Raw genomic sequence first — 14607 nt, 5'->3', positions numbered from 1 at the left:
GAAGTCATTCGACCGTATAAAGCACGACAAAATGATTCAAATCCTACAAGAGATCGGGCTCGATGGATGGGATAAATTTATTATATGCAATATAGGTATACTGGAATCATAATAAGTGTGTTCGTACTGCAAATGGCACAGCAATTATGTCAGCCTAAAACGAGGAAATTTAACCTAACTCCGCTTCTATTTAACGTCTATGCGGAACATATTATTAAGGAATCTTTGAAAGAAAGGCCTGAGGGTGCGAAAATCAACAGAATTGTGATCAATATCCTGATCGAAACTGAATCGGAAAAACATCTACAGCAACTAATGAATATTCTCTCGGAATCGAGTGCCAGGATGGGACTAGAGATAGACTCCTCAAAACCCTAGTTTTTGAATGTGAAACCTGCATGCAAAAAAGTGCGAAAATAGTTATCGACAATACTAACATTCAAAACGTTCACAGCTACCTATATCTAAGAAGATAAATAAACATTTAGCTGGACTACTCAAAAGAAATTAGAGAACGCATTGAAATCACCAGGACTTGTTTTGATAATATAAAAAAATTCTATGCCACCCAAAGTTGGCCCGAAGTTTCGGACACTAAAGTGCTACGTTTGGTCCTTACTGCTTGCTATATGGATGTGAAACGTGGTAGATGAATCAGGAAGATTTAAAAAAGCTGCAAGTATTTTAAATGTGGCTCTAACGCAAAAGTCTTATGGAAAATGAATATCCAGTGACAACTAGTCTGAACTATTAAGGCCAGAAAAACGATTTACCGATTGAGGGAAAGATAGTTGGAAGAAGAGGTATAGGTCGAAAGAAGAAATCGTGGCTGAGAAATATTGATTGGACGAAAACCAACGGAAATAACCTAACACACATAACCCAGGGTAGAAACGAATTTGCTGTAATGGTCGCCAACCTAAACAGAGATGACACATAGAAGTATACAAAGAGACCGAACTATCCGAATATGAGTTTGGATTTATGCAAGGCAGATGAACAACAAATGCAATTTTCTTATAGAAGACAGCTGATGAAAAAATATAGGAGTAAAAGAACAAAAGCTCGTATGGTACTCATTTTTCATGAGAAAGCGTATGGTAGAGGACCTCGAGAGGTTCTGGGAAAGCCGCTCAATAAAAAAGGAGTTAACGGGAAATTTGTGAAGATACTGATAAATTTCATATAAAAGCAGTATTAAATTAGGGTTTTAAGATTAGTAAATGTTAATTCTCATTAGTGTTGGATCAGATAACAGGAAATTTCAAAGTGACAGTCTTTGTTGTTTAGTATATGCTGTTAAGGTGTTATTTGTAGAAAATAATAAAAGGGAATTAGACCAAAAACTGGAGCAATGAAGAAAAGGGCTTGAAGAAGAAGTTTAAAGCTTAGTAAGACAATACTTAGTATACAAAATGTTTATTTAAAGTTTGAGTAACTGCTGCAAATAAGATAATAATTTTTGATTATAAAATAAATCTGAAAAGTAATAGAGCTTGTTATAACACAGTAATGAGAATTATATATAAATGCATGCAGTAGCAGAAAGGAAGAATTGGATCAAGGCAAGTGATATTTTGAGTCACAGGAATATTCCACGAATACTAAAAGGCAAATTCTATAATTATCATAAGATCAGCTATAATGTACGGCACTGAATGTTGAGCTGTTAAAAAAACACGAAAGAACCCAGGTATGTGGCGGATATTAAAATGCTTGGATGAATGAGAGGCGTGGCAAAAAGGATAAGATGAAAAATAAATATAATACGGGAAGGTTGGATACCATGAACATCAGGCAGTGGCGAAGGAAAGTATCCGACAGGGCAGAATGGAAGAACATTGTTAAGCAGGCCAAGACTCACAAAGGGTTGTAGCGCCATTAGAAGAAGAAGAAGAAGAAGAAGGGCAAGGTTGGATATGACACCATAAATGAGAAAGAACCATAGCTGAAGATGGTAATAGAAGGTTTAATGTCGTTAAACATAAAATTACCCGATATGAAGAATTACTAAGTTGCAAGTTCCTGCAAGGAATAGGAGAGAAAGCCAATTCTCTTTTCCATAGGTCTTATCTCATCTAGAAAAATATATAATATGTTGAAGAAAATTATACAAAATGTCCGCATATGTATGCAGAAATTTATTTAATTAGGAACGCCGACTCTGCACAGGGATAAGAACAATGAGAATGATTAGAAGTGCAAAATAATAAAAATAAGAAATGCTTAAAATTAACCGAAAAATTAGTAATAAATAGAATTTAAAAAAAAAAGTGGTACATTAGGCGGTACTGTAGACTAGCGCGAATCTTCATTCTGTTTTCTGTGTTTTTAAAGTTTAAATAATATACCTATTTAAAATTAAATAAATTTTGTTTATTTATTTATTTATTTAATGATTATGTTTGGTCCTAACGCCAGCTGTTAACGTATTAACGAAGCATACGTTGTTTACTTATGACAAACTGGTCAAATTCAGACCAAATGTTAATAATAAAATATAAATAAATATCATTTGATAGTAAATTTAATTATTATATAAACTAAATAATTGTATTTATATGAAATTATTTTAGAACGAGAATTATTATAAAAATTTAAACAGATGATTCAATTGTTATTAATCGGATGAATTTATGACTTTTAATAAATTTTGACAATCGTTACGAATCGAATCTATTATTGACAGATATTTTTTTAATTTTTCACTTCTCATTTAATGTGTATATTTTGTTACCGTAGATTGGGGATACTTTGAACTCGGGGGGTATTTTGATCAAAACTTTAAAAATTAATTATATGCCTCAGGCGTGTGCGCTTAGCCACTGCCGATAACCGAATTTTGCCTAGTCGGCAGCAATGTTACTGTGATTTAGTATTTATGACTATGACAATTTTGTTACGTGAAAAACTTCGTACATATCACGGTAAGTATTCGCTCTGTGCGTAACTGACGCGACACCTACCGCCTTCATCTGACAGTTTTGGAGTCTACCAATTTTCAGGTTAAACATATGACATTAATGACATATGTTTGACATTGTTAAATACAGGCGAAATTGACAATTATTAATAATTAACTTTTTAACTATATTTTTTCAGTTTATGTTCAAAATAAATGTAGTATTAAAAACTGAGTTTCTCAAAATTCATCATAATATATCTTTTTAAGCCCAAACGGAAAAGAAAAGTTAAAAATCTAGTACTGGCAAATCAAGTTTTTCACGTGAAAGAGCATATAATTAAAAACAGTAATAGTAAAAGTTATGATATAAAAGCTAAAGTCATCAGGCACTCTGCAGTTAGCTTGAAGCCTTATAAAATTTAAGGTAAATTATTTAAATATTTCCTATTTTAATTGCATAAAAATGATGTTATGTGATATTTACTTTTTCATATTAATCGCACGGGTCCATCTTTTTCTTTTCTCTAATTTATATGTAATCTTTGGAAACCCAAAAAAACTACACTTGCTATTTTTGCTATTATTAGCACAATTAAATACGCAATATGTATTTGCACACATTTTTGATAAAATTTATGCGTATAAAGACTCCAATTGTGTCATATTTCGCCGCTACGCACGCTGGCATCGTTTCAAGGTACCCCTACCATGGTCACGCACGGAGCGAATATTGTTTATACAACGTATTCTTTCATGTAGTGATTAGAAGTACTTTGATCATGTATCTCACTGAAAATAACGTAAGCAGGTTATGGGAGTGATTAAGAGTACGGCGTGAAATTACTGGGGGAAACATTGATCAATACAATGGGCAACATTGATCGTGTGATCAATGTTACCCCAGACGATCCGTATAATCGTTTTTTCGAACAGATGAAAATATTAATCAAATAAATATTATTTAAACGTATTCTTTCTTGCAGGAAAATGCCCCGTAAGCATAAAAGATTACTGGGCAGCAGAAGTTACGCTGATTACCCTCCAGCAAATTTAGAAAGAGCCATCGAACGGGTAGTTGAAGGTACACTATCTATTAGAGAAGCATCAAGACAATATAAAATTCCCTTTGGTACCCTGTATAACAGATATAAAGGAAAACATATTGGCACCCCCGGACGTCCTACTATTTTCACCAAAGGAGAGGAGGTAGCAATTTTAAAAGCAGCCGCTAAATGTGCTGACTGGGGCTTTCCTTGATCTATTCAGGACCTACGAATGATGGCAAAATGGTATTTGGATCAACAAGGAAAAAACGTGGCTATATTTCAAAATAATCTGCCTGGTATTGACTGGGCATACAGCCTACTTAATAGGCATAAGGATTCGTTTGGGCAACGACTAGCAACAAATATTAAACGTGCTAGAGCTGCTGTTTCAAGAGTTACACTAGAAGAGTTTTATAACTTGGAGCCAGTAATTAAAGATTTGCCCAGTTCCAACATTTTCAACTATGACGAATCTAATTTGTCAGACGATCCAGGGAGAAAACGTTGCATATACAAAAGAGGCATTAAGTACCCCGAAAAAGTGATGAATCACTCCAAAAGTTGTACCACTATTATGGTATGTGCTGCTGCAGACGGAACTCTTCTCCCTCCCTACGTCATTTATAAAAGCATTCACCTGTATGATACGTGGAAGGAAAATGGACCGCGTGGTTTACCTTGCTGCGATAAACCATGCTGCAACCAAGGGACGAGGTATAATCGTACTCAAAGTGGATGGATAGGTGGCGTAACTTTTAGAGACTGGTTCACAACTTGCTTTTTACCCCATGCACGACGTTTAGAAGGAAGAAAAGCTTTGATAGGAGATAATTTGTCGTCACACATGGATGTTGAAGTTCTTAAGATGTGTGCTGAACATGAAATTGACTTCATATGCTTAGTTCCAAATTCTACCCATTTGTGCCAACCACTGGACGTGGGCTTTTTCAGGCCAATGAAACAGGCTTGGAGGACGACGTTAACGGATTGGAAATTACAAAATTTGCGATTAAGTACAGTTCCAAAAGATATGTTTTCATCTCTTTTAAGGAAAACATTAAAAACTCTTGACGAAGTCACTCCTCGAGTTTCGAAAGGTGGTCCATCCCAACAAACGGATAAAATTGCGTCAGCAGTAAAGCGAAACTTAATTAGCTCCTTTCGTTTTACTGGTATTTATCCGTTTTGCCCGGGTGAAGTTTATAAGAAATTGCCAACAGATGACGCTCCACAAGATCCCACGGACGCTGTTGAAAATGCATTAACTGCACTTCTAAAGGAGCAAAGATTTGGAGGACCAGAGAGACCAAAAACAAGAAAAAAGAAACTAGATGTAGCTCCCGGAGCTAGTGTGTCAACAGCAATAATTGAGCAGCAATCAGAAGATAGTTCAGATAAAGAAAGCCACATATCACAGATGTCAGATGAATCCGAGTCCGAAAATGAATCAGACTTGTTAGAAAATGAAGAAAACTACGAAGTGCAGTCTGAAGTAGATAAGGTTCAAGCAGGTAGATATATTTTAGCAAAATTCTTATCTCAGAGAGGAAAAAAAACTTATATCTATGTCTGTAAAAATTTGGAGGTCGAGCCGGAAGTAATAGTCATAGGCTATAAATCCATAAAACCCAGCAAGACAGAATTTAAGATGATTGATGCCGACATATCCCAAATTAGTAAGGAGGGCATAGTTGAATTTTTACCAAATCCCGCATCTATAGAGTGTTTAGATGGAAGCACCAAATGCATTTTTAAAAAAGACATTAAAGTAGTTGAAGTTTAGTTTAATTTGAAACACTTTAACATACCTTATTTTTCTGTAAAATTCGTAGTTCTTAAGTTGTTGAAGTGCAGTTTCATTTCATTATCATCAAATACATTATTTTCTGTAAGTTTCATAATTTTTTTTTACCCTAAAAAGTCATAATAAAATAAGATTTATCAAAATATGTTTTCAAAGTGAATAACATTGGGGATACTTTCATATTAAATTAAAATTACATGTGTGATCAAAATATCCCCATCTACAGTATATCTTTGATCAGGTCCTTTAATTTTTTTTCTTGAAAAATATCAAACATTTAGTGTTAATATTTATTGTGTGTCTTGATAAATGAAACCCGATTATTACTGATTTTTTTAGTCGATTTTAACTCTTAGATAAAAGTTTTGTTTAACATTAAAATTTAAAAATGATCAATGTATCCCCATTCTACGGTAATTATTTTTCATGCAGTTTTTAATGTAAACCTCCTTTTTAAAGTAAATATATAATAACTAGAAACGAATTGATCGATGAGTAGTGAATTGATATCAAGAACCTCTATTCTATGAAGCTACCTGTGATGACCCCATCTTGTGACGCTGGTTTGAGTACCTCGGTGTGGTATTCACTGAAACACTAAACTGGATGGCCGATCTGGTAGTAGCCTGTAACAGGGTTAGGAGCAGAGTCGCTCTACTCAATGCCCTCTATCGTAAGTTCGGACGGACACACCCACGTTCACTCATACATTCATACAGAACATGTGTCGGGCCGGTGATTGAATATAGATTTAATCTTTATATCTTGTTCAACCGGTACCGCACATAAAAACTACTGGGATTGGAAAGGGGAATCCTGCGTAGAGTAAACAACAAACGGCGTGACTACCCCTCCTCCCTCATTCATCAACTGTCGAACATCCAGCCCATTAATGAGAGGCTCTCCTCTCTGAGCAGGAGTTACACAATCAAAACCATCCGTGGCCAAAACTTTAGAGCCCAAAACATCTTGAAAACTACCTGCTCATCCATCGGCAATGTATTTAAAAGGCGACCTAAACCCAAACTCCCTTTTCCACCCCCTAAATTACTGGTTCTTGCCAGCAACGAACTTCCTGATGAATACATTGACATCCTGGAGGCAACTACACTCTTTTATCGCCGTAATAATCAGTAAATGCTCACTTCGAGCTTTCTAGACAGGGAGGGATCGATTTTCTGTGGTTTCCCGATCCCATTGCACAATGATACTTGTTTATTGCAGAGGATACAGCCACAGCTGTCCTCACGCGATTCACAATTTATATACTTATTAATTAAATTCAGTCAATTTATAACCATATATTTTTCACTAATAAAATTCTGAAAAGGATCTTCCTCCGCAGGACACATCCAACGAAGCGAACCACCAGTAGAACCAATGCAGCGGCAAAAGCCAACCCAACAAAAAACAAACCACGCCCTGAAGAGGTGCTCAACCTAAACAGGACAACAAAACATAAACCAAGAGAAAAATCCAACCAAAAGCAAAGACCAACGAGATAATGAGTTCATTTTTCTGTTTCAGAGTCCATTGTCCAACTTTAACAGCCATACAACAGAGCAGAGAAAATTCTGAGCTCTACACTAAGGACTGATCGTGAAAAATTGTGTTTTCCTCGCTTGTTCGATTCTTGATAGGATTTTTTTGGGTTTCTTTTTTTTCTTCTTTTTTCCACCAGATTTACCTCAACTTATTTATGAATATCAGTCAAGAAAACAAGCTGGTTTGAGAAAAAGATTTAACATGCTGATCATTGACTAACGATGAAAAATTAATAGCACAAAGTAATTAATATAGCATCATTTGAATTAAATATTCAGGTTTTATAGATACATACATACATACATAGAAAATCTCAAATGAGATGGGGTGACCACCTTAAGAAATCAGCTAGAACAAGATAGATGTCAACAGCACTTTATAGAGAAAAGTGTAAGTTATTTATATCTTATGATTGCGTCAGCCATATATCATTTGATCGTATTATTTAAATTTTAATTTTCACATATACTTTGTTACCCTTTAAGTTATCTTCTGATAGGATAAAGTTTTAGATTTCGCTAGTTATTTAGAGTTTATGTCAGTAGTTTATAGTTTTCGTTTATATTTATTTCTTATATATAAAAGTTAATTTCTACATATTTTTTTCTGTTTTAATATTTGTATATCCCAAAGAACTTTAAAATATAGTTTGACCCAAACAAAAAAATATTTATGAAATAATATTTAATTCATCAATTAGGGAATTTTGACCTTCCACGCCACTGTTTCTACAAGTGCATCCGAATCACTGGAGAGTTGGTCAATAACAATGCCTTATATCGCTATTACCAAATGCCACATTTAGCAAAGTGAACTGACACCACCACAAGTAGAAACAGTTAAAGTGCGGAGTAATGGTACTGGTATGGTTTAAAATGCATTTCCATATATGGTCATAGTTTTTGGATCGGCCGTGGCCCTGATAAAAACAGAGGTTTATAGTCCAATGAATCACACACATGTACACACATTTTCAATGTTAATTTAAGTACTCAAGTTCAGATTTGTTTACAAGGCTTCAGGCGTGACTAGCCTGTTTGCAATTTTAATCATTAATTAACTTGTTCAAAATTTTTTGGAATGTAGTTTAGTTTATATTCACTTCAATTCCATAAACTTCCATATCTCCATAAAATTCCATACTCATTAATAATACCGACGACATGATTTTCATGTGACTATTCTAAGTCAATAGGTTTGTGTGTTTCTTCCCCCATGTTAAGTGAAGAAAATGTAATTTTTTAATTAGGCATAACATCTAACATACAACAGACAAGAATCATATATTATAAAATTAATACAAAATTATCTTTTTTTTCTGACGGATATTCTAAAGTTAAAGTTGATTTCATGTAATCGAATGAACTATCTTACAAGTAAAGTCATCTAAGGAACGCAACTCAACAATATTGGCAATATCATTTTAAAGTCGTCTACTTTAAAATGGATAATATATGTCTGAATTGTCAATATAAATGAGTCATACAAAATTAAATTATTAGAAGAATTTTTCACCAAGTAACAAAAAAAAAAAACAAAATTTGTTTAATTTATTAATGTTTTTATTTTGAGAACGATTTCCGAAATGGAAATTGAAACGTCAATAAACTTACTTTAACCTTTAATTGTGGCTTATTCCCATTTAAATAGTAATTATTTCATTGCATAGCAGGCTGAGGCTAGATCTTACTTAACAAATCGATATGATGGGATCATTTAAGTTTGCTGTCTGTAAAAATACCAAGAAATTTTACAGAATCAACGATACTGATCTGGCTGTTATTAAGAAGCAAGGGTTGAAGAGCTCCATTATAGGATAATGCTACTGTCTTATCCACGTTAAAAGAGAATAAATTAGAGTCGGACCAGGTTTTTATTTAAGTAGATTAGAAGTTATAATTGCATGAAGAGTTGCAACATTAGAGTTCCATTAGAGTTCCATGCAACATTAGAGGTAATAATAATTACCATCGGCAAAAAGAACAATTTTTCCAATAATTTTTAAGTTAGTGATGTCATTTATAAAGATAAGGAAAAGTAGAACTGAACCTAAGTAGTGCTGAGCCCTGAACTGAAAGTAGTACTAAACCTTGTGGTACTCCATATACAATGCTTTTGTGACTAGAGTCAGTATCATTTGCTCTAACTAGTTGTTTCCTATTCCTCAAGTAAGATTGGAACCAATTCAAAGAAGTACCTCGAATTCCGTAGAAATTTAGTTTTTTTATCAAAATGTCGTGATTTAAACAATCAAAAGCTTTGACATAGTCACAAAAAACAGTGGCAGTATAAAGATTATTGTTTATTGCTTAATAGACCTCATGGAGTAGAGAAAACATAGCATCGCTGGTACGTTTATTAGATAAAAAGCCAAATTGACTTTGTGATAAAATGTTGTTTTCAACGAGAAATGACATAAGTCTTATAAGTCTCTCAATAATTTTGGATAGGACTGGTAGAAAGGCAATAAGTCTATAGTTGCAGACATTATATTTGTTACCACCCTTATGAAGAGGAATAATAATGGCTGTCTGTAGGCACTCTGGAAATATACCTTTTTCAAAGGAATCGGTAATTAGTGAGACCAGGATTTCCAATACATTATTTGGGAGATTTAAGAAAATTTTTATGGATAGTCCATCAGTACTACAGGAAGATTTGCTTTTGATACTACTGATTGTTTGGATCAATTCAGATTATTTATCAACTGGTCTTATAAAGAATGAATTCGAGACCTTTTTTGAATTGGGAAGATAAGGAAATATGATCTTGTTGTGGCAAAATAGCTGATGTTATATTTTTACTCACATTAACGAAGTATTCATTTAGATTTTCAGGGTTTGGAAAAGAAAATGTTTGAGCTGTGTTAGTTTTATTTCGAAGATCGTTTATTATGGAGTAAGTTTCCCTTACTCTATCCATTTCTATATCCATAGAAATAAGCCAAAGCGACATATCCAAAATGGTAAATAAATGTTCATCAACAGTTCAGCACATTATTGAACGTTACCAAAATGAAAATAGAGTTGAAAATAAACCAATGCTAGCTCAAAATAAGATTTTTACCGAACGTGAGGAAAGATGGATTGTCAGAGAAATAACAAATAATCGTACAAAAAGTGCACCAAAATTGCGAGATGAGGTGAAAAGACAGTTTGGAAAACAATGTAACCCCAAAACAATTAGACCGATATTATAAAAGAATAACCTACATGGCTGAACTGCTAGAAATAAATAAACCTTTTATTAACCAAAGAAATAGGCCTATTAGATTGGTGTTCGCTAGGGAGCATATTAATAAAGATTTGAACTTTTGGAATTCGGTAATATTTGTTGATAAAACCAAAATAAACTTGTTTGGTTCCGATGGAAAAATATCGGTGTGGAGAAAGCCGAATGAAGAACTAAAATTAAAAAATATGAAAGCTGCGGTAAAGCACTTTGGTGGTGGGGCGATGATGTGGGGGTGTATGTTATCTGCAGGAGTAGGTAACATACCGTCTGATTGGGGATGGTGAGGCGTAGTGCGAGTTTTCTTAATACCCAAGATTTTCATTAATTCTTGCCATAACTCTAATTCAAAATTTTGTCCTTGATTAGAATATAACTCTAAAGGAACTTAATGTCTTGATACGACGTGTGTTATAAATGCTTCTGCTACTGTAGTCGCTTCTTGATTAGGAAGGGGTGCCATTTCTGGTCATTTTGAAAAATAGTCCATTGCGACCATTAAGTCTTGATCCCTCTCTCTGTCATCAGAAGTGGACCGAGAATATCCACTGCAAGTCGTTCAAAAGGCTCTCCGGGAAGATATTGTGCCATTTCCCCACGACTTCCTGTTCTTGGACCTTTTCTACCAGTAAATAAATTGCATTTTTTACACCAATCTTCTACATCTCGGCGGCAATTGATCCAGTAAAATCTGTCTCCAACTCTGGCAAGTGTTCTTTTAACTCCGAAAAGTCCTGCCGAAAGGCTGCTATGCTATGAAGTTCTTGTAAGACACTTTTAATGTGTGATTTTGGCAGTGCCACTTGCTGAATTGTACGTACTCCATCGGGACTCTCCCATTTCTGATATAATAGACCATTGGAAACATACAGAGATTCCCATTTAGTCCAATACGCCTTTATAATTCCACTGTATTTGGTTATTTCCTGCCAAATAGGTCTCACTCCATTTTTAAGCCATTCTTGTATGCATTTTAAGTTATTTTCTTTCTTTTGACTCTTTTTAAGGTTTTCGGGGGAAGCCTGATCATTATCTTCTTCCTGTTTAACTGTGGTCCTCCGGAAACTTACTTCTTCCCTTAAATTCTGTTTTTCTGTAACGTGACACTGATTCTGCAAAATTGATACCTGTTATCCCAGAGTATCTGTTTCACTTCTGTGGTCACTTGTGGAAAGTCGATTTCTTGGAGACATATATCTACTAGTATTTCTAGTATGACTATGTGACGGGTTACTAAATGTCGATCTGGGCGAACTTCTGACCTAATTATTTGGTTTTTCTTTTCTTCCTTGGGATGGGCTTCTGCAATTGTTTTGCAAATGTCCCATTCTTCCGCAATTAAAACATCTTCTGTTTTCATTTCGAGTTTTTTGTTGAGGATTTTTCAGTATGCCTAACATTTGGAATAAAATGGATTGTAGGTTATCTGCAGTTGTGACTTCTTCATTTTCTCGAAATATTATTTCTTTTAATTTAGGGCGAGATCTGGAAATGCTTTTTGCCGCCTATACTCCTGGCTGAGATTTGTGCTCCATTTAGCGGTTGGCGATGCTGTTATCGTAGAGCTTGTTGCATTTCAACATCCTGTAGTCCGTCTATGAATGCCTGTATACTAATTTGTTCCATAAAGTTTTAGGTGCTTGAGGGTAGGCCAAACCAACAATCTTTTAATATCGGCTTCAAATGGTAACAAAGGAAGCTACGATTAACAAAAATAGATGTCATTACTGATAGATTGGGCAACAGCCATACCACACTGAATATACCGATTCTCGTTCGATCACTGAAATCAACCAGTGTCGGTTGCGGTTAGTATTTGGACGAGTGACCGCTTGGAAACGCCACATGTTGTTCCCATATAAAACGTCGCTTCTCCGAAACGACTGAACAAATTTTTATGAAATTTTACATGTGTATTCTGTAGGTCTGAGAATAGATTGTTATCTATTTTTCATATCCCTAAGTCCTAAGGGTGGTTCACACCAAACGATTATTTTTATTTTTAAACAATTTTTTATTTTTGTGTTTTTATGATGTGGCATTAAAACATATATATATATATATATATATATATATATATATATATATATATATATATATATATATACCCCTTAATTTTCACCTCTATGTTACGAACCACTATTGTTTAATACCCATATTAGTGTAACAGAGTTAGTTTCAATACTCCTCTGAAACGGCGTGACTGATTTTTATGAAATTTTTCATATATATTCTCTATTATTAACACTTATTTTTTAATAGTCATATCAGTGTCACAGAATTAGTTGTCATACTCCTCCGAAATAGCCGGAGCAATGTTTACGAAATTTGACGTATATAGTCGATAGGTCTGAGAATAGGTCGTAATCTTTTTCATACCTCTGAGGCGTAAGAGTGGTTCACCCCACATATTTTTTTTTATTTTTTGGACAAATTTCTTTAGTTTAATTTTTTTAGGATGTGGCATTAAACAATATATACAACCCCTTAATTTTAACCCTTCTATCACCAATCCCTATTGTTAGACACTAATAGCCATATTAGTATCACAGAGTTAGTTGCCATACTCCTCCGAAACTGCTTCACCGATTCTAATGAAATTTTATATTTATTTTCGGTAGATATGAGAATATTATTATTTCTATCTATATTCTATAACTATTTTTCATACCCGTAGCAGTAAGAGTGGTCCATCCCAAACATTTTTTTAAATTTTTTGGACAAACGTCTTTATTTTTATTTTTTTATGATGTGCCATTAATACATACATATAGCCTTAATTTTTACTTTTCTATTACCAACCCCTATTTTTAATAGGGAAATTAGTGTGACAGAGTTATTAGTGTCACAGAATTAGTTGCCACACTCGTTCGAAACGGCTTGACCGATTTTTATAAAATTGTATATGTATATTCGGTTGAATATACTACTCTGAATTTTCTTTCAGGAAAGTTGTTTTCCTGAAAGATGAGAAGAGAGAATGATGTAGTCAACTATCCTACAGAGTTTTTATGCTGCATAGCATTAATCAACGTCGACTGTGCAATGGAATGAGACCTACTAAAAAGGTTAATGAATAATGTCATTGCGACAACGATTATTAAGGAAAAATACAAAGGAAAGCATCTTGATCCCGCATAAACTGATGATTTCAACGAACATACCATTTGATTTTAAACGTTAACAATTCCCCGTGCTTTTAGCTTCTGCAATGACAATAAACAAATTATAAAATCAACCATTGGAAGTTTTCAAAATAAACGTAGAGTGTCCATATTTCGCGCATGGTCAATTATTCGCGTGTCGGAAAACCGTCATCGTTGTATATTTATTTAACGCAAAAAAATAAAAATATTATTATCAGAAAGCATTAAATTGATTCAACTTTTTTTATGCATAATACGTTTGAGTATTTTATTTGGTTTTATTTTCTGTAATTTTTGTTAGACACATTATTTAATTTTAAGGCGATACGAAATTCGCGGGGTTAGTTAGTTTTAAATGAATGGCATTCTTGCAGCTTAGAAGTACAAGAGACAGTATTAGATATATATTAGACAATATTCTATTTATTTTCCAATAATTTTGTTGTTTATTTATGTTAGCTCCTTTATTGTGTGCAGTATTTGCTGCAGTAAGGATTTTCCCGTTAAAAAATAAGTATTATTATAAATAATAATACTGGTAAACCATAATAATACACTTCAATCCATTAATAATCCAATATAATCTAAACTCTACTGGAAGCACTCTGTTTCTCACTTCCGGCAAAGATTCCTAAATATTTGTATAATTAATATTCGCGTTTATAGTATATAGATTTATCAGACCACTGAACATCCACTGAACATAAAAAACCTCATATCTTGGTTTTCAGACTGCAATTAGTGCTAAATTTCAAGTGGAAATATCTACATTGGGTACTAATTAAAGATTTTTGTATGAATTTAATTGGCATGTTAATTAAAGAAACAAGAGTACAATTAAAAATATACTTCACTTTGAAAATGAATCGTAGTCAGTGATAAAAAAATATTAAGGGGATTTGAATTCTCGCTAATTAATTACCAAATACG

The 14607-nt window shown here is 33.7% G+C and overlaps 1 pseudogene; it reads left to right on the top strand.

Annotated features, from left to right (window-relative positions):
* Nucleotides 1-12269: 12269 nt before the first annotated feature.
* Nucleotides 12270-12388, top strand: LOC140440399 (5S ribosomal RNA; annotated as a pseudogene).
* Nucleotides 12389-14607: the final 2219 nt, after the last annotated feature.

Source organism: Diabrotica undecimpunctata, chromosome 4 (assembly GCF_040954645.1).
Source record: "Diabrotica undecimpunctata isolate CICGRU chromosome 4, icDiaUnde3, whole genome shotgun sequence".
In the NCBI taxonomy this organism is placed as follows: Eukaryota; Metazoa; Arthropoda; class Insecta; order Coleoptera; family Chrysomelidae; genus Diabrotica; species Diabrotica undecimpunctata.
Note: the sequence above shows the minus strand (reverse complement) of the source record. Positions and strands in the feature narration are given on the sequence as shown.